At 39.2% G+C, this 20188-nt stretch overlaps 1 protein-coding gene across 1 annotated transcript in view; it reads left to right on the top strand.

Annotated features, from left to right (window-relative positions):
• The window catches only part of LOC105690744 (irregular chiasm C-roughest protein-like), a 172855-nt gene that overhangs the window by 49969 nt on the left and 102698 nt on the right, over positions 1 to 20188 (top strand). The window contains exon 4 of the mRNA XM_048657255.1: positions 2072 to 2129. The gene's annotated coding sequence lies outside the window, so the exon portion shown is untranslated. The remainder of the gene's footprint in view (positions 1 to 2071; positions 2130 to 20188) is intronic.

Below are 20188 nucleotides of genomic sequence, written 5' to 3'. Positions count from 1 at the left end.
TGCATAAAGCTATATAATTTCATAGATTTTGTCTAATCATTACAATCATCGTCATCGTCACCCCGCAGATCAAGTTCACGTGGAAAACCACCCCTCATATTTTGCGGACGTGAAAGCAAAAAGAAAGTTAACGAAAAAATGCGAGTATGCAATGCGATATACTCAACGCCAACGTTACACCCGTAACTCCATGTAGTACATACAACTCGTCAGTTTTCAACGCTCCTAGCTAATAATCAAAAATAAAAAAAATTGGAACAAAAATTTTATTCGATTTTCGTTCACACTTTATACACCTGCACGTGTATCTACGTGCGCGAGTGGGTATCCATACACGTGTATTTTTGATTCTTTATTTGTTCGTATTTTTTATTTTTTTTCATTCTTGTTTTTCAACTATACACTTCTGTACGTACGTACGTACATAGCCACGGGGCGTATGCCCAGCTGTAGTTTTTCACCCGCGTTCGTTCGTGGTGATTCGATTTTTTCCGAGTATTTTCCTGTTTTTTTTTCCTTCTCATCTTTTTTATTTATTCATTTTGGTTTTCCATGTTTTTTCTTCTCATTTTTTTTCGAATTTCTTCCTAATACGTTTTTTTTTTTTCTGCTTTTTTTTTGCACGTCAGTTCAGATATCGGATTTTGTGTAGATATACCTCACTGGACTCGGCTATACACGGTACAGCGTGAGGGTAAAATTTAAATGAATAAAAAATAAAAAAAGGAATGAAAAATTCTGATGTGAAATAACAAAGTTCGTAGTTTTTTTCTTTTCCTTTTTATTCAATCATTATTATCATATACATTTATACATCTCATGTACTTTAGAAATTTATATCACATTTCTCCGTATGTTTTTTTTTCGTTTTTGTTATTTTCGAAATTGATATTTCACACCGCACCGACAGATAATTGGCCGGTGTTTCCGAAAATAAAGAAAGAAACAATGATGTAAAATAAAGACTAAAAATGAAAAAATATTGACGAGCAACGATCCGCAGGGCAAATTCAAAGCTATGATACCACCTGACACCGCGTCTACATAAAAAAATTATATGTATCTATACATATATAGATATCTATTTTATATCAATTATTCAAATATACTTGATTTCTCCTTACCGCGTATATTCTTCTCGAAAATATTTTTACCTCACCTCGAAGTAAATATATAATAATGCGGCGTTACATATCAACGAGACGTCTACCTACCTGTCTACCAAATGCATAATACATGACCCGGTGAATATATATACCTCAGTTATACATACGTGTATGTACTATCGTTCGGATATGTGGATAAATTTTTCTCCCTTCTTTCCTACACTTTTTTTCGCGTCTTATTTCTATTCGAAACACATTTGATCAGCGCCTCCAACTTTTTGGCGAAAATATGCGCTCGCGTTTCAGACCCTTCTTGTGACAGCTCCTGTCAATATGAAATAAAAAATAACGGTACCTACGAGCGTGTACGATACGCGCGAACCGTGTAATACGTCAATCCGAAATGGAAGTTCGGAGGAAACATTTTTTAATCCGCGCTGAAACGGAAATAAAAAAATTTCGCAAAAGTACGACCGCTCCGTCATGAGGGTGCGGTCGCGACGAGAGTGAAAATTTGAAAAAAAAAGCGAAAAATTAATAATTACGTGAGGTGAAAAATTATATTCAGCCACGCGGGACTCAGGGGTGAAAATGCGGAATCTTAGGAAAATTTGGTAAGGGGGTCTTCTGGTCTAGAAGCACAAATTTTCACCCTTTTTTGTCGACCTTTTCGAGTTTTTTAAAAATACCGAAAAGAGATAACGACCGACGCGCGCGCGCGCCGAATCATCGATTGCGAATCAAGACTGCATTCAACAAGTGATAGTAACTAGCCGCGTCTTTTGCGCACGCAGTACCGAAGAAAAACACGTTTTTCCTCCGCGATTTTCTTCCCCTTTTTTCGCTCCTCCTCCATTCTTTGACACGAAAATTCGCTCCTCACAATCGTTTCCGCAACGACTACCCACCCACCTGTATCTGCGTATTTTCGCACCTCGATCTAATAATGATTTTATTATTTTCAGTCAATCGGTCGATCGATCATCGATGGACATCAAGATCCACGCACGCATACACCTATATGTAAGTAATCAAAAAATTTATTCGATTATTTTTTTATCAGCTCGTTTTTTATTATTACAATTTCTTCAAACATTATTTTTAAAAAATTGAAAATAATCGACGAAGAAAATTTCCGAACAACAAGGGATGACCGGGACCTTGACCTCTTACCCTGTTCGCTTGATACTCGTACATGCACCGGCTATGTAAACGCGCCACATAGCCACGTGTAGATATACCGTAAGACGGATAACTGTACATAAGGTTCTATACTTATCGATTTGCTGCAAAGGTGGTATAGAACTTTGGGGGGTACGGGGGGTACGGGGGGTGGTACAGGAGGTAACTACGAACTGGCCCATAAATTTTCATCTGCAGATTCTATGGCCGTTGGATTAGACTGAATAAATTAACCCCCGTTCAAAGTACCCAGTAGCACCCACCCCTAATTTCCGCCCGTCTAACACCGGCTAACGTGACTACGCAGTGCTCTCTTCCTCCTCCCTCACCTTATATACCTATACATATACGTACATGTATGTACAGCTATTCGAAGACTTAACGTCGTACATAAGAGACTGTGTACACATACACCTCTATCTATACGTGTATATATATATACACACACCGAATTTCTACAATAATTTAACCGTCAAGTTAATTCTAGGGTTTAACTAATTAGCGAAATGTAGGTACGTGCAGAAAGTGACCTTGGCGAGTCAAGGGTTAGGCGAAAGGGAGGGTGAGCGAACGAACCCGGCGTTTGGGGTGTGAAAGAGAAATTTCCTCTGCTTTATTCCGCGTAAGAATGTTCCGCATTTTTTTTCTATTCTCAAAAATTTTCTCTCCTCCGTTCGAACCCCGCGGAACGCGTGCTCGCTTAGGAGCGTACACCGTGCGCGTAGAAACGCGTGTGCCGGGTCGTGGGACGGGTGAATTTAGGGGCGTCGCGAGAAACGCGCCTCTGCGTACAGCGTGAGCTCCGTGAAAAATGAGCCTTCCGACACGGTTGGGCTGGTCCGACACCCAACAGATGATTCACCGGGGCGCGCTTACCTTATATACTTTACCTAGCCACCTACCCTGTCCTCCACCCCCCACCCCCCGACCCCCTCCTCCTCCCCCTCACCCTCGTCGTCCTACTTCCATCCGCTTCCATTAGCACCCCTGTCACAGTTGGGACGGACGAGAAATCTTCTGATTAGGATATATAAGCAAAAACCTACCCCCTGCCGCTGCAGTCTGCAAATCGAGCTTCGACCTTTTTTTTTCTCTCCCCTTTGCCTTTTTTCCTTTTTCTTTCTTTTTTTCTTTTTTTTTGGTTCCTTTTCAAACGCGAATAACTTTACGCGTCAAAAATTGAAGGGGATGGAAAAAAAAAAGGAGAAAGATGACGATACGCGGTAAGCGCAGAGGTTTTTTTTCGCCCACCCCTATACGTTCGTTCTTCTTCCTTCATTTTCATTCGTTTCTTTTTTTCTACCCTTACCGCGAGAGATTATCTATTATCGGATTTGCTGAGTGGAAAATTTATTTCTTACAGCCGTTTTGATTAACGACGTTTACCTTTTCTTCCCTTTATTATTATTGTTATTATTATTATTATTAGGGTTTTTTTTTCTTCTCACGATCTTCCTATCTTTCTCTCTCTCTCCCTTGCGACGTATATCCGTTCTTCGAATGGACGATTTTCGGTGATATATACCTACTCAAATCTTTCCCCCTCATTTTACTCAGAGTCGATCCTCGTCGAGCGGATGAACCATCCCCCAAAACTGTATAAGACCACCTTCTTAACTCCGGATCAGTCACGGCTTTCGATAGCAACAAGTCTCGCTCTCGACGAAATTCGGAACGAAATTCCTTTCACTTTAACCACTTACTCACTCACTTGTTCTCCCATTTTTTTTTTTCATTCTTTTGCTTTTCTTATTCTCCCCTCGGTGTTCGGGGTGGATGAAAAAGTTGAGGAAAAGAAACGTAAGAAAAAAAAAAAACAACTACTCGAACTTAAATTAAAATTGAAACTGTACGGCGAAAAAGTTTTTCTACTTTGTTCTTTTTATTTATTTATTTTTTTTCGTCAACAGGGTTATTTTTCGCGGGTTACACCCTTGTGTCAGCTCGTATATTCGGATACCTACTCGATTATTTATTTCCATGGTACGCACCACGCGTTCGACGAGAATCGTGGGCTGCGGAATAGAAAAGTAATAATAGTAAATAAATAAATGAACAAATAAAATGGAATCTTCTTATTCCTTCGGGATATCTCCTGCTTTACGGAGATAAGCGATACGGATCGCCTTATTTATTTCCATGCAGATCGACGATACGGTTATTTATCCCTATATACCCACCCTTACGCGGGGTCAGCAAAAGATCGACCTTTTAAATTCACCATGTGATCCTGATTTTCATCTATTGCACGCAACGGGCGAGGGAAATTTTCGTTCACGAATTTATTTTTCTTGCTTTTTCGACACGATTTTCATTCTTCAATCTCATCGCAAGTGTGCAGAAATTTATTTGAAGAAGGAGTTTTTTTTTTCTTCTGAATTTGTAAGAAAAAGTGATAATTGGGACTCCTCCGGTTTTTACGGTTACTATATACCATTTATATAGTTATTATATAACTTATAAGTATTTGTAGTATGTATATAACGAAAGTATTTAGACTCAGACACACGTAGGAGTAAAAGGGTTAAACGGACTGTCCAGATTTGCAATTCCAAATACCTAGCCAGCGTGGCGGTTGAATTCCTTTGGCATATCTATACGTATATCGTACATGGGCATGTACGTACATACTATACTTATGTACCTGAAGGGAAAATGGTCAAACTTGGAAACGTTTGCGGGCAGCTCGTATTATTGGGATAGTTTCCTCTCTGATTACGGACTTCTCTAGCATAGTAATATGCTGTACTACCTACGTAGATATACCTGTATACGCCATATATACTTCGCTCCAGATTTTAACCCCAATTTTCCAACGTATGTATACCTTATAGGGTGGCCGAAGAGAACGACGATTTTTTTGTCTAGTCTTCCGTGGAAATATATCGGTATAAAGTTTTTTTATTTTCAACAGTGGCTCAAGATTTTAAAAAAAATTCCATAAATTGAATCGTCATTCCGTTATATACCAGGTTAAAAATGATGGAGATTCTGAAAATTTCAAGTCGATCTTTCGGTTTCTAAAAGTCGCTCCAAATTTTTTCAACTTTAATAAAATTTTGGAGGAATTATTCAAACTTAACAAATTGCACATAGGTGAATTAGAGCCAAACGAGAAATTGGGCTGTAAAAATTTTCGAATACCTAATTCGCAGAGGGAATCGGACGTGGAATAAGTTTTACTCGGTAGTAGGAGAAAAAAAAATCGTCCACCCTAATTTATGTATATTCTTCAGGTATAAATTATTTGATATAATCGCTAATTTCCCCGAGGGCAGTTAATGCAACAATGCGAGAAGAAGAACGTTCGCCATTAAGTTTGCGGTGTATACGTTGTGTATACGCTAGCGAGAGAAGACGAATGCTCTTGCGGCGAAAGTTTTAAACTCGTGACTCGAAACTAGAAGAGAAAATAAAAAAAAAAACAAAATAAAAAAAAAAATAGAAGAAGATAGAAATAGATGACGGAGTGTTTGAAATTCATTTCTTCGTACACTTATATAAATTATAAGTTTCACTGTGCACGTGTAACAGTTGAATTTACAAATACCACATACCGTCGTATACTTATATCTGTATATTTATACACGGAGTAAACAAATTATCTCATTCCCCATGTACATTATTATGATATAAAGTTTAACTAGTTTTATCTACGGGAAATTTATTCGCGCCGACACACGATTTTTCTTCTTTTTCTCCTTTCTTTCTTTTTCTATTTTATTATTCAAATTCGCGTTCCATTCTATACTTCAAACGAAACGTATTCGCAATGTCTCGTTTCCGAACATCATTATTTTTACCTTCATCAACGTCAATGTCATTGGAAACAAAAAAATTTTTGATGACCGACGAATTTGTTAACGAACATTCGAAAAATATCCGTGCAACTCTACGTTGGCGACAAAAAGAGGCCGTTTCTTTTGAAAATGAAGAAAAAAAAAAATGTATATCTGGCCGACCACCGTCATTCTCTTGCCCATGCCGTTGCAGCTGTGATAATATAATAACTTATTGGCAGTAAAGAAAAGATAATTCTAACTAATGCGCCATTTATTCTATGAATTTTTCATGAATTTCAAACCTATATCTATGCAAATCCAGTTCAACGGGAAGGAGGTTCTCTTATACTCTTTGCCGGAGAAGCGCTTATATATTTTAACTCTATACTTCACTTTATACTTTATACTCTCCTTCCCACTCTCTCTCTCTCTCTCTCTCCCTTTTTCGCGCATAGGTGTATTTTTTTATTTCCTCGCGTATCTCGCGCCGTTACAATAACTCCAATTATTTGTACTCTTCGAAAAATATATATTTTTTCCCTCTCCCCGTTTGTCAAAAAGTGATCCAAATCGCGACGAGGATCAAACGAACGAAGTGTGAAATATCGAACAATTTTTTAGGCGGGGGGGGAAATGAAAAACCAAAACCAAAAATGGAGATAACAAATTACACGGTGTAACGTAACGACGGAAAGATAGCGAGATGAGTAAAAAGAAAATTCCACCTTCTTCGACTCTGTGCTGAAAATTTCTGAAAATATATTTTCCTTCGGACGAAGTTCTTCGGGTATATACTTACAGGTATATACCGTACACGGGCATCCGTACCACTATTGGATACGTCTTTGTCGATTCTACCCGCGAACGATCAAATCGGTCGCGTATATCTTTCGTCCGCCCAATGCGTGTGCAGGGGATACTCACTCAGCGATGGGTCACGTATTAGAGCTATGTATTTTACAGATGTACATATATACATATGTACTGTACATAGACACGTACATATGTACACACAGGTATATAAATACTCCACCTTACTTTTGCCGTTGCATCGGGATTAGGGTGCGATGTACGGTAAAGGTGGAGGTGCCCGTGGAGGTCGGGGTCGTGGGTGGGGTGGGGTGGGGTGGCTTGTAAGAAATGAAAAAGCGAGAGAGAAAATGATATCGAAGCTGAGAAAATGGGCTACGTATACATATACGTACCTATATATATACACGAGAAAGAGACGGGGGAGGCTGTAGTCACAGCGATTAGCGTAAGCGATCCCTCGGGAAAAAGAGGAGATCTTTCTGCCCCCTGTCCCCGTTTCGTCCCCCGCCCCCTTGCCCCCCGCCCTACACACCCTTATTCGTATCCCTTGCCCGCCCGATGCCGAGAGAGGAGGAGAGAAGCGAAGCTATATAACCATATCCCTGCAGTGTCTTCCGTTCACTCCAATCTCGTTCGCGCAACCTGACATTAAAACTTTCTCACCCCTGTTTCTAACCTTTCTATATAGCTATATTATATGCCGGGGATATATAGGATGAGGAATCCTGCAGAACCTTCTACTCTTCCTTGCTCCTCTTCTTTTTCTCTCCTCCTCCTCCTCCTCCCCCTCCCCCCCCCCCGGTTTCCTTTGCTTCGGAGGTTCTGCACGAGCTTTATTCACGTTTTTCTTTCTGTCTTCCTATTTTTCTCTTCTCTCATTATTCGTTTTTTATTATTTTCCTTTGTTTTTTTGAAAAAGAATTTTATTCTCTCTCTCTCAGTCTCTTACCCTCTCCACGAATCGCGTGACTGACAAAACCCCCATTCAATTTCCTTCCTTTTATATATGTAGAGATATATATGTACGCATTCTATGTGTAATGTTTGTACTCTTTTTTTTTTATTTTTTTTTCTTACTCTTACACACCATGGTCTTTGCTCAGCTTTTCTTCAAATTACTTTTCGGTTTTACGCGCTCAACGCCGTTCGATGACAGAGGGAGAGAGAGAGAATGAATAAAAAAAAACCCTCTGTGAAGCTAAAACGAAAAATATGGAGAAAGAAAAAAATATTGTCCTACGGAAACAGAGAAAATTAATCAACGAACGACGGTGTATCGTGCACCGAGAGCGATAACGAGCGCTTTCGCTCCGCTCGGCATGGGCGAAAACGAGAGTTTTCTCTCCGCTGCAGGTGAAGAAAGGTTCGTACCGCTCAGGTACATCATCGCGTATTGGTCGTTGCCCTAAAAGCGCTCACATACCTTCCACCTTACCTCACTTTCGCCTCGCTTTATCCCGTTTTTCACCCCTCTTTTTTTTATGACCACACCGCGTACAACGTGCCTTTTTAAACGTTCAAACGCTTCTACCCGATGACGCCGCATTACACGGCTACAGTTACAACAACGCCATTTCTGCTTTTTCATATACGTTGATACATATACGTATGTACATTTTATGTAATTTCACATACACGTGGTACTTAACCTACCTATTCCTCTACCTTCCGTAAAACCCCTTGAACTATAAGAGCCGCTGCGAGTGGGTAATATGCCGAAATTTTGTTACACTGCTCCAGATTCCCAATATAACCATAGGGTGTCCCAAGTGAATTCGAGTAAAGGGCATCCGATGACCTAAAGTTTATTTATTTATTTATTTTTTTCTGTGATCTTATTCATCTGCAGCATTTGCTTCCTTTGCGTCATCGAGCGGTCGGTACAAAAGCTTATTAAAAAATATGAAAATTGTGAAAAGCTTTCATAACAGAGTCTAGTTTTCTTCGACGTGTACCTAACGTATTACTCGTGTACGTGGACACGTTACACAGGTAAACTTATACGGTAGTTCGTTTCGAAAAAGTTTTATTCGTTTTCTTTTTTTGGTTTTGGTTTTGGTTATTTTGTTTCTCGTACTGCAGCAGCAGCAGCAATTGCGTTACAAAATAACCCGATGCTGAAGTTCCTGCGGCAGCTAAGTTAGAGAAAAGGAAGAATGGTCGCGCGCGCGACCCTAGTCGCAATTCTTTCTCAAGGAAGGAAAATAGTAAAACAATTGAGAGAAAACAAGGTGGAGGAAAGAGAAGAAAAAATACTTTACAACAAATTTTTCTAATACCCAGACACATTCGCGTATACATGTGCAATGTGGGTGGAAATCTAGAGTACAGGTTTGGGGCATTCCATGTTAAATCGACCACTTTTTATTTTTGATTTTGCTGAAATCGTCTTTAGTGGGGTAGAAAAAAATGAAAAAGGGGTGGCTATAAAAGTGGTCGATGCCGTGTGGAATCACCCATACATACCACGAGTAACTTGCAGCTTCGGAAGAAAATGTGTTACACAAACTACACGAGTAGAGAAACGTGATATTCCGCATAAAACCGTATGCACCCTTATGGCTTTCGTAGTTTCTATTTCACTTTATTTCATTCATTTTTATTCTCTTTCGTTTGGTTTTTCGTTATTTCACCGAAAAAATCATTCGCTGTCACTGTTTTTTTTCTTCCATCGCATTTTTTACAGCTCATCGATGCAGATATGTTATGCGAAAAGCTTTTATTTCAGAAAACTTTTGAAAATAAAATTAAAAAAAAAAAAAAAAAAAAGGTTTCTCAAGCGAAATTAATACGACATGACAAATCCATAAATTTATCATGTACACTCTGCAGGAAATATCTTTGAAAAGCTTTCGAAAATATAAATTTTTATACGTTTGTTTAGTAATTTTTTTTCTCTAATCTTTTTTTACATCCGAACAAAAAACGTTGGGGTTTTTTTTATCGCGAAAAATTGTACCCGCTTCCCTTCGTGGTTTCGAATATTATCGTCTGCTGCTGCGTAACGTAAAAATGAGAAAGAAAAAAAAAATTATATATACAAGAAAAAAAGTATCCGGTTACACGATCAAAAGCTCGTTTTTTATATCGTGCTTTCGCGCCGTCGTTGGGTCTTTTTTTTCCCTTCTTTTTTCTTCTTACCTCTTCATTTTTTCTTTTTCCTTTCGTGTATTTCTCTTCGAAAGAGATTTGCTTATGGTATACGGATTTCGGAATCAAATAAACCCTCTTCTTCTTTTTGCTTTTTTTTCCCTTCTTGTTTTTTTCCTCTAAGAATCCGCGGGCCTGCAGAGTCCATCCCTCTCTTTGCACCCTTCTTAGTTTTCCGGAATCTCTTGCGACCCACCCCCCCACCCACCACCCCCGTCATCTTCCCTTATCCAACGTCGTAGGAATCGATTCGTTTACGTTCGTGTCAACCAGATTCCAAGGGTCGTTCGGTCCGAAGTCTCAGACCCCCCGAATGTCGTAAATAGTTTACACTCCACCGCATGTCTATGTACCTACGTATATAATAATATATACAATATGTATATACGTATGCAACGTCTGTATAGATATCTATGTACTTTATGAGAAGATATTGAAGTGTATATTACGTACATTTATCCCGAGAAGGATTGAAAATTAGAAAAATTATTGGCGAACTGTGATTTGGTTTTTTTTTTTCTACACGGGCACGGAAAGAAACGGAAGAGAAAATTTCACACTTTTTTGGGTTACGGCCTTTTTAATTCATGCCAATTGAAATTATTTCTTTCCTATTTTTCTATACATACCAATTTTTTATTTCATTTAATTTCCGAAAAATCCGCATCCCTCGCGACGCGGCGTCTGGTTCTCCTGCGGGAAGAAGATTCCAGTCACCCTCGTCCCCCTTCATCTAACCTGACCTACAGTATAATATGACCCATTTCCGACACTACTTCCTATTTTCATTGGCTCATTCTGCTCTAGTTGAAACACCATCCCGACTTTCGTATAGGTAGGTTGTAATAAAAACCGGCATTGGTATGTTAGTACATACCTAGGTACATAGTTATAAAGAACGAGGATAAAACTCGGTTGCAATGGAGATGGAGAAACTGACGGGGATTGACTTTATACATACCCATCTGTATGGGTGTGCCGTAAGTATAACGGACACCATTGTTTCATCGGATAGAGAATAGAATTCTGAGACGAAAAGTCCTCAGCCGTTTTTTTGATCAGACGTGTAGATAATTAATTATCGATTAAAATAGGAAGCCAATGAGGCACCCGTTACTTCTGGCACATCTACTCATAAAATACACGAATTTACGCCGACGCTAGTTTTTTTAATATAGCTCGTTTCATTCCTTCTTACTTTTGCTCTCTCAATTTTCTTTTTTCTCTTCCTCTTCAATGTTGTCTTTTTTCTTGTACGTGTACGGATTTTCTTCAGCCTTATATCCCGACGTACGTAACGTAGGGTCGTGAAAATTTTTATCGTCGTCGAGAAGATGGCGGCGTTGCAACGGAGCATGGCCTGAGAAAGGAATAATAAATTTGGAAAAAGAGAAAGAAAATTCTCGTTCCGATTTTGATTTCAGATTTGTTTTTTTTTTTTTAATTATTTCGGTTATTTCACATAGATTTGTACGAAGGTTCGTTTTTGTTGTTGTCGTTGTTGTTGTTGTTTTTCGGTTAACAATTGGCGCGCGCTAATCGTCGTTCCGTAGGTAGGTATGCACATAGCTGACGGATTATTAGAGGGAGTGTGACAATTTGTAGTTACAAGCGAACGAGCCTAGTAATTAATTCTATTGTTATCGTCGGACAATAGCACATAGTTAGTACATATGTATATCGTACACACGCGTATACCTGAGTTGTACATGTAGCGATAGAAATTGTAACAATAATTATCCAAACAGTGGCCATGATCTGGAATATATAAAGCGCTTTTGGGAAACTATAAATAGGTGGGTATACGTACGGTGTACATGGCGTATAGTGGGACAGCTAGGTAAATAAGTGTGTGTGCGTGTATTTACCTGTATATAATATATATCTATGTACAGTACGCGTAATCAAAACTTATGGAGTCTGTTTCCTACCCACGTCATCCTTGGAATTCTTGAAATGCACGAGTTAGTGTCAACTAAACTATGGTACATTACGGTTTGACAAGAATCGCTATTATCTAACAATCCGAATCTAGCACATATATACATGTAATACCATAGAACACATGCACGGTATACATTTACCAAACTTGTACACCGTGAAACCAGAGTAACCAATTAACTGTAACCGAATGCCTCAGAATTTTCCCCAAAAATGGCTTTCAACGAACCAAAAAACCGCGTCAAAAATTCCTCCCGAAAAGAAGGAGATAACCAAATGCCAAAAATCGGACACACTACGATACGTACCTGGTGTTGTGAACGATTCTTATTTTTTTTCGGTTTTGCCGTGTCACGATTTTTTTAGATTTGACGTGAAAAGCGCGCCCATACAGTATCACGTAGTTTTTGGCACCCTTACGACGTGCGGAGGGGTCCGACTTTGGCGAAGAGGGGCGGGAAAAAAATTAAATGAAAAAAAAAAAGAGAAGGGAATGAAAGGTTGCGAACGAGAGTCAGGCAGAAAAGTGACAACCTTTTCACGATTCTCGCGAACGACGACCCTTCGTCCCCGCGAGATCTTATGTATTGTGCGTATCCTCGGAACGGTGGATGTCCCCGTTCCTTCGAATTTGGTAACATATCCCGTAGCCTTGAACCGTAAGGGTGCGCATTATGGGAGTTTCGCCCTGATCGGCGACAACCTTCGACGCTTACGGGACCAAGAAAATCGCCCATAAATATGAGCCGAATTCTGCTTTTTTTCCAAACACAGGTACAAGCCGACCCTTTCTCTCCTAAATGCTTCGTTTATTTTTTTTTTCTTTTTACAATTTAGGCATCTAATTGGCGTGAAAATTTTCTTCTTCAATCGAAAATGTCCTGTAATTTTTTGCAATTGAAAATATTCGCGTACACGAAAATGTGTAGTGATTTTTTTTGTTTGTTTGCTGGTTTTTTTTTTTTTCTTATAAAAATGGTAGATTTATTTCAGTCGCGTACTCCTTATAACGTTCCCCCGAGAGGTGGTATAGGTATATAGGTGCTGAGGTGGGTACATAGGTATAATACATAGGTAGGTACGTTTTAATAAAATCAGTTGTGAAAACGTTAGAGAAGAGAAATATCCCGTACGTGATGTTAAACGTGCCGACGAAACGACGGCCGACGCGGGAGTTTCATTTTCATTTCAATTCCAATTCCTATCTATCTGCCCCCCCACTGCCCCCCTCCCTCAAAATTCAACCCTTCGAGCTTTTTCGTACGTGATCCGCTGCAGTCATTATATCTGTTGTATACGTATACGTGTGTATAAATAGATACATAGGTGTACACGCATATAAAAATATATGCAGTCGTGAAAAAAAATAAAAAGTAACAAGAAATCGGGCGAAAGACGAATATCGAGTACATGACTCGGAGGATCATGATTATAAAATAATGTTGAACTTAATCGGGTGAATATTTTATTGTATATATGTATACCACGTCTGTGTACATCGGATGAATTTAATTTGAGGATGACGACCGTTGTCATTATCTAACGCAGTAAACGGTTCGAGTGTTGGGATATTGTTCGTTGTATGGATTGAGAAAGTTTAATGTTAATTTCTAATTGCTCATAGATATGCTAATTGCGAGAGAGGAGAGTGGCTGCAGTCAGGTATATCTGTATTATGTATTATCAGAGTATAACCTGATACTCAACTACTTTCGCATTGTTTCCCCTCACCGAGGAGCGGGAGTAAAACGTATTTAAATCTTTTTTCATCCCCCTCGCAAGTTCCAACCACTTCGCGCCCCCCGGAGAAGAACTTAACCTCCGACACCCTCGAGCGCTCCTCCTCGCAATACCTACGTTTACCTTATACCCGACTGATTGCAACGCGTGAACCGCGAGCATTACGAACTATTTGAATACATTTTTTCTTCTCCTTTTTTATTCCTCTTTTTTTTTTTTTTCTTCTCCACCTTTTTTTCACTACGAAACGACCTTTTCCTCGACGGAGAAAAGGAACGAAAGAGGGGGAAGAAATGCCCACATACCTGTAGGGATGAAAAACAAAGAGATTGAAAAATAAAATTAGACGTTTCGAGATAAAATATTTACCCACGCCGCGCGCATCGATGGAAAATCGATGAGGAATAGAATTTAGAAAAAAATAAAAAAAGGAACGAAAAGAAAAATTCGAGGGGTTGCGTGGACGGCTGCATGGCTCAGGTGTCGCTCCGTATAACAACCTGCATAACAATAATAATATAAATTTGGCGGTCGAACAGTTTTTCACGTTTCGTCGCGGCGTCGCGTTTTTTTTCCTTTTCCTTTTTTCTGGGCTCCATTTTTTTTTTTTTTTGTCTTCTCCCTGCACCGAGCACGGCGTGGCGGCGGCGGCGGCGGCGGCGGCGACGTCGCTGCTCTGCAAACTACGCAGGGGGATGAAGAATGGGTTGTTGCGGGGTGCCGATGGCCGACGCCCGGGCGTCGAGGGCGTCGGAAAAAGGAATGATGTATGATACCGCGCGTCCGCGGTGTGTACCCTCTACATATATACACGGTACACACGAACGTTGTTATGAATGTGCGTGCGCGCGTGTATGTAATACATTATATGTGTGTATACGTAGGTGGGTATATATATATATCCGCGGTGCACGGCGAGATTTTCACCACTTTCCTTCCTCTCCGGTCCAATTTTGGACTCCCTCTTTGACCCTACACTATACGATATGTGGGAATATCTAGATATAGGAATCATCTGCTCGTGCTGCTTCTGATGCCCAAACTCATCCCTTGGGCTCATATACACACACCCGAAAAAGCGGAATTCTTCACAGAGTTCGTTCTCTTTTTCTTCTTTCCTTTTTTCTTCTCCTTTAGTTTTTTTTTTTTTCTTCTTTTTCTTTACCGTTTTTCTCCCGATAAACAGGTGCGATCGAAAAACAGACTTCGATACCTCTTTCAATCGATATCTGGACCACTTCTCCTCTGATCGCGTGGATGGAAAATTTTTTAGAAAGAAAAAACTAAGCGAAAAATATAATTTCAGAAGGAACTGAACGAATGAAAGAATTCGTCATAATTTATCTAGTCGCGTTAACTGATCTTTATTTCTTTCTTTCTCTGGGATTCTCGATTCTGTTTCGCTGATCTGTGCAAAAATATTTCAATCAGATACGTGAACACGGGGAGTGACAGTATGGCAATTTTGCATTTGAGATTATGCAGTCGTTTCGCGTGATCATTCGAAAAAATCAAAGTGCGCTCGCTTTATATTGTTTAGCGTACGATACGTACGAGGCGCCATACGTACGTATGTAGTACATGAACGTCCAGTTTCTCAGTTAATTTTTTTTTTTCTTTCTTTACGACCGAAATATAAAACAAAGGAAATAATAAAATGGAAAAGTGGATGGTTCCAGCATCGCTGCACCACGTTATTACAAAATTTTATGACGTTTACCGTTCTTACTGCCCGTATATTCTGCTAACATCTATTTACTGTACGTATACCACACGTGAAACCCTGGATATACCTATTTCACTCTTATTTACTACCAACTATGTATTAAAACCCGCTTCGATATGATATCCGTGTAATATGGATACACGAGAAAAAAAAAAAAAAGAAAAGAAAAGAAGGGAAATCAAGGGAAACGGATATTCCGCACAGGTCGACATATAGTTACCCTCGTCCGGATTACCTCAATTTTTAAATATACATTTCATTCAATATTGTTGTTATTATTTCGTGTATCATCTATCGAATATACCGGGTTGAAAATTCTATTTCTTTTGAAGATTATGTGTGGTATACAGTACGTGATACGTGGTATATAACGTGTAAAAAGTTTTCTTCTAGAGAAATTCACTCGATATGCCTCGGGGTATATACAATATACTATGTACATACATACACTAACTTATCCTATAAAGGATAGGAAAGGGGAGAGAGGTGGAGGAAGAAGTTGAAAAAAAAAAGGAAAAGAATATTGCATAAAAAGAAAAGAAGCGAAATATAAAGTTGATTTCGTCAGGTGAGGATCTTGAAATTGAATATAATAATTTCTCTAGAGAAAAGCACACAAATTTTTTCCTACACAACACGTGTGTAACGTATAGGTACGTACGATATCGTATACACGCATGGTACATATGTACATATTTATTTATTCATTTTATTGTTTCTCTGTCTCAAATCATTCGATTCCTTTTCCATTATCATATTCTTGTGCGACGTTCTCGTTTCCATTTTTGTTCATCCATTTATTTATTTATTTATTTCATTCGAGTTTTTTTTTTTTTTTTACTTACTCCACGCAAGGCTACTTACGAAGTCGAATCTATTCGAACTTACGATATATTACATAATACACAGCGACCCGGTGATAAAATATACCGGTACATAGGTACGGGTACACGCGAATTGTTTTCGCGAGAGAGGGTGAAATTCGGAGGGGTGAAAAAAAGGAAAAATTTTCAATTTATTTATACACATACAGATGTACATATGTATTCGGTAAATACGTATTTACCTATGTGTAGTATAGTATGTGCACCTTCATTGGCCTTATGTACGGTTTTCCTCTGGAGAGGAAAATTTTGCCGCTCTCTCTTCATATCCCCACCATCCATCCATTTTCTTTTGACACGTAATACCTGAATAAAATGAAACCCACCCCTAACGCCCCCCCCTCCACCCACCCACCCTCACCCCCGTACAGATATGTACACGGGTACGTAGTTTACTCAAGATTTCATTTCCTGTTTTCCGTTCTACGAATGTGCGGGTATCGCTGCGTCAAAGAGAAAAGAGAAAAAAAGACCAAAGTGAAATAGATCTGGAAGAACAAACGATGAAAAGTGAGAAAGAAAGGCGAACGTAGGTAGCAATAGTAGGGGGGAAAGAATTGAAAAATTTATCGAGAAACTGACGCGACGTAATTGACACGAAATGCACCGTATATCACGTATGTACGTACGTGGAATGGCTGTACGCTACACGGGGCGGTAACAACGCAGATATACAGGGTGTCCCTGGAGCAACGGGCGCCATCGTTGCGTCTCACATCTGGTAGAAAGTAAAATTCCGAAACGAAAAGTCCTCGGCCATTTTTTGATCGGACGCACAGGTAATTGGTCGGCGTGCACCCGATCGGCTTCTTATTTTAATGAATAACTAATTATCCGTGCGTCTGATCGAAAAATGGCTGGGGACTTTTCGTTTGGGAATTTAATTTTCTATACGATGCGACAACGGCGTCCATTATTTCCGGCACACCCGGTATGGTAGTACTGCGGTAGAATTTCCGTTTGCTTTAGTTGGCGCCGGCTTCGCCCAGTGCGGATAGAACGAGAAGCAATAGGAGCGTGACAATAGGTTCCCCCTTCGTACGCGCGTTGAATTGAAACGTTAGGTACCTACGGATGACACGCGAAGCGTCGCGACGCCGTTGCGTTCCGTTGCGTCGCATCGCATCGCGTTGCATTGCGTTACGCTAACGTTGCGTTACGTTACCCCGTTCGAATGTAACCACCTCTTCTCGAACCCCCGTCGCGATTCACTCCGTTCATAAATACATACAGGTACGCGCGTATGTGTTCGACGTGCGCGATGCACTCACATATGTATAAGTATGTAACAATGGCCAGGTAACACGTATGGGATAACGTTATAAGGCACAGGACCCGAATCGAATTCCAACAATTTGGTTCGCGTCGCGACGAGCTTTCAAGGAAGGGAAGACAATTGCCGCCCTTTCGGAGCAGCCACAAAATTATCCTTCTTTTAATCGATGAATTTTTTTTTTCATTTCTCCCTTTCCAAAATGAGACAACGATCGACGCGTTGGAAGAAAAAATATTTGCGTTGTCAAAAAAAAAAGAAAAGGAGTCGAAAGAAAGAAAAAATCTTTCCATAATTTTCAATGTCTCGTCGTACAGGAGTTCCGCCAATTGATCCGTGAGACTAATTATGATTTTAAACGGTTGTAATGTAGCTCAGGTTGTATATAAATTAGTCGACGTGTATATAATGCTGATGGTATAACGATAATAATAACAGGGCCAAATCGCACCGCCCTTTGCATGGAATAGGTAAAATCTACGGGGGTTTGGTTTGATCCGACGATGAGGTGAATTTCTGATTACATTACGTGTACATGAATCATAGGTATATATGTATGTATATTGTATACGCATTATTTACATACTTATTTGTGTATATATGTATACGTAGTACGTGGGGTACACGTATACAGGGATTTTACCAAAGTTTCTCTTACGTAAGATATATACATATAAGGTATACGCACATAAACCGGCGCGCGCCACCTCAAAGAAACGATAATTAATTGAAACACCATCCCTTTTACCTTTTACTTCGTACGTACCTATATGTAAGGAGCTTTTATCTCGTCATCTTATACCCTGAGATATATATGTACGTGGTATATATACATACCTTACTTTCAATAGGTTCACTCAAATACAGATGCATCGGTGTATTATACGTATAGATATATGTGGATAGTATAAACGTATATATTACGAACGTAAATGAGGACGTTCTTCGTCTCTTTGGCTCGTCTATACAGTGGAGATATAGTGCTTGTACATAGAATCCTTATCAATCAGATATATACACATGTATATATATACGTACGTACAGGTACATTCGATATACTCTGTGCCCGCGAATTTTCGATTAATTGAATATTCGCTTTATTTCACCCGTAATATGCAGGACCAATTGGATTACGTTGAGCGTATACTCCCTGCGATGCAGGGAATCCATGTTGGATATAATAATCTCACAATCAGTCAGAATTTAGTACGACTGTTTTACACAATGCTACACGTCCCTATGGTGCTGCTGCTTTTTTTTTAAATTTTTTTTATCTTTCTATTTTATCTATAGTTTATTGGCTTCTGCAGTGATCCACGATTTACAATTACCTACTCGCGTATAGAATCAAAAAAAAAAACAAACAAAACTAAAAATAGATTCGAAAGAATGAAATAAAAAATAACATCGAATGGATAAAATAATAATCACCTTCAACGTGTGAATAAACGATGCAAAAAATGAACGCGTGTCCATCATATTTTCCAAAGAGAAAATTTCTTTTTGTTTCATTTTTTTTCCATTTGAATTCGTCATACATCAAAAATAGAAGATAAATGATTTTTTTATTGAAGTAAAATTTGGTTTCTCTTCCTTCAACCTAAATTAGATGAAAATCAAAGGGAAATAAATAAAGGGATAAGGTGGGGGTGGTGGAGGTGGCACGTCGTTATGTAATCATAATTAGATACGGTGAATCTGATTAGTTCGGGTTCAGGTTTAGTTTGTTTTTTTTTTGTGAAATTTCCGTTTTTTTTTTTTCTCCAAAAGAGATTAAAACTCGCGAGTTTTTCATCAACGTGTAACGTACGGTGGGTGCACGTTAATTTCTTTTTGTTTTTTTCGCAATTCTTTTTCACCTACACGAAATCTCGTTGGAAATGCTAATTCGTTAGAGACAACGGGGGTTAGTAACAGCTGCGAAAGAGTGGAAGGGAGAATTACGAAAAGACAGACAACGTGACGCCAAACTACATTATACATCACCCAGATTGTATGCACGCATGTGATCCTCAAATTTTGATTAATAAAACAAGTCAGCAGCGAGGCGTCGTCCCCGAGTATTTCACACTTTACGTGTCAAAGTAAATTTTGTTGAAAAGGAAAGCAAAAAAAACAAAGAAAAAATTTGACAGAACATTAAAAAGTACCAACGAGTCCTTCTCAGCGTAGGTACGTGTCACACCCGCACCCAAAAAAACGAAGAATTTCGATCTTCACAACCGAAATGAAAAGATTTTTAATTTTCCTCAATTTTTTTCCGTTTTTCTCTCACTTCCGTCGTCACGCTGCAAGCTCGATACTGTGGCTAACTTATGTATGTTTTATCAGTTGAACTTGAACCGTACATAAATACATGTAAATACCTATGTACATGTATATTGCATATACATACCTACGTTCCATCTACACTGTGTACTTTGGCAGACAGAGAGAGTAGCCTGTGTACATTGTAGAAAGTTTGGAAATTTCCTTCTATGTATACATACATATATTACATGAATGTATGTACGAATCGTACATATATATGTATATACGTATGTGTATAGGTGTATTACGTGCGCGAACACGTATACGGCAGGTGCAGGTGG

The sequence above is a fragment of the Athalia rosae genome, chromosome 6 (genome assembly GCF_917208135.1).
Source record: "Athalia rosae chromosome 6, iyAthRosa1.1, whole genome shotgun sequence".
Lineage (NCBI taxonomy): Eukaryota > Metazoa > Arthropoda > Insecta > Hymenoptera > Athaliidae > Athalia > Athalia rosae.
The sequence above is the reverse complement of the archived record's forward strand: the minus strand, read 5'-3'. Positions and strand labels throughout refer to the sequence as shown.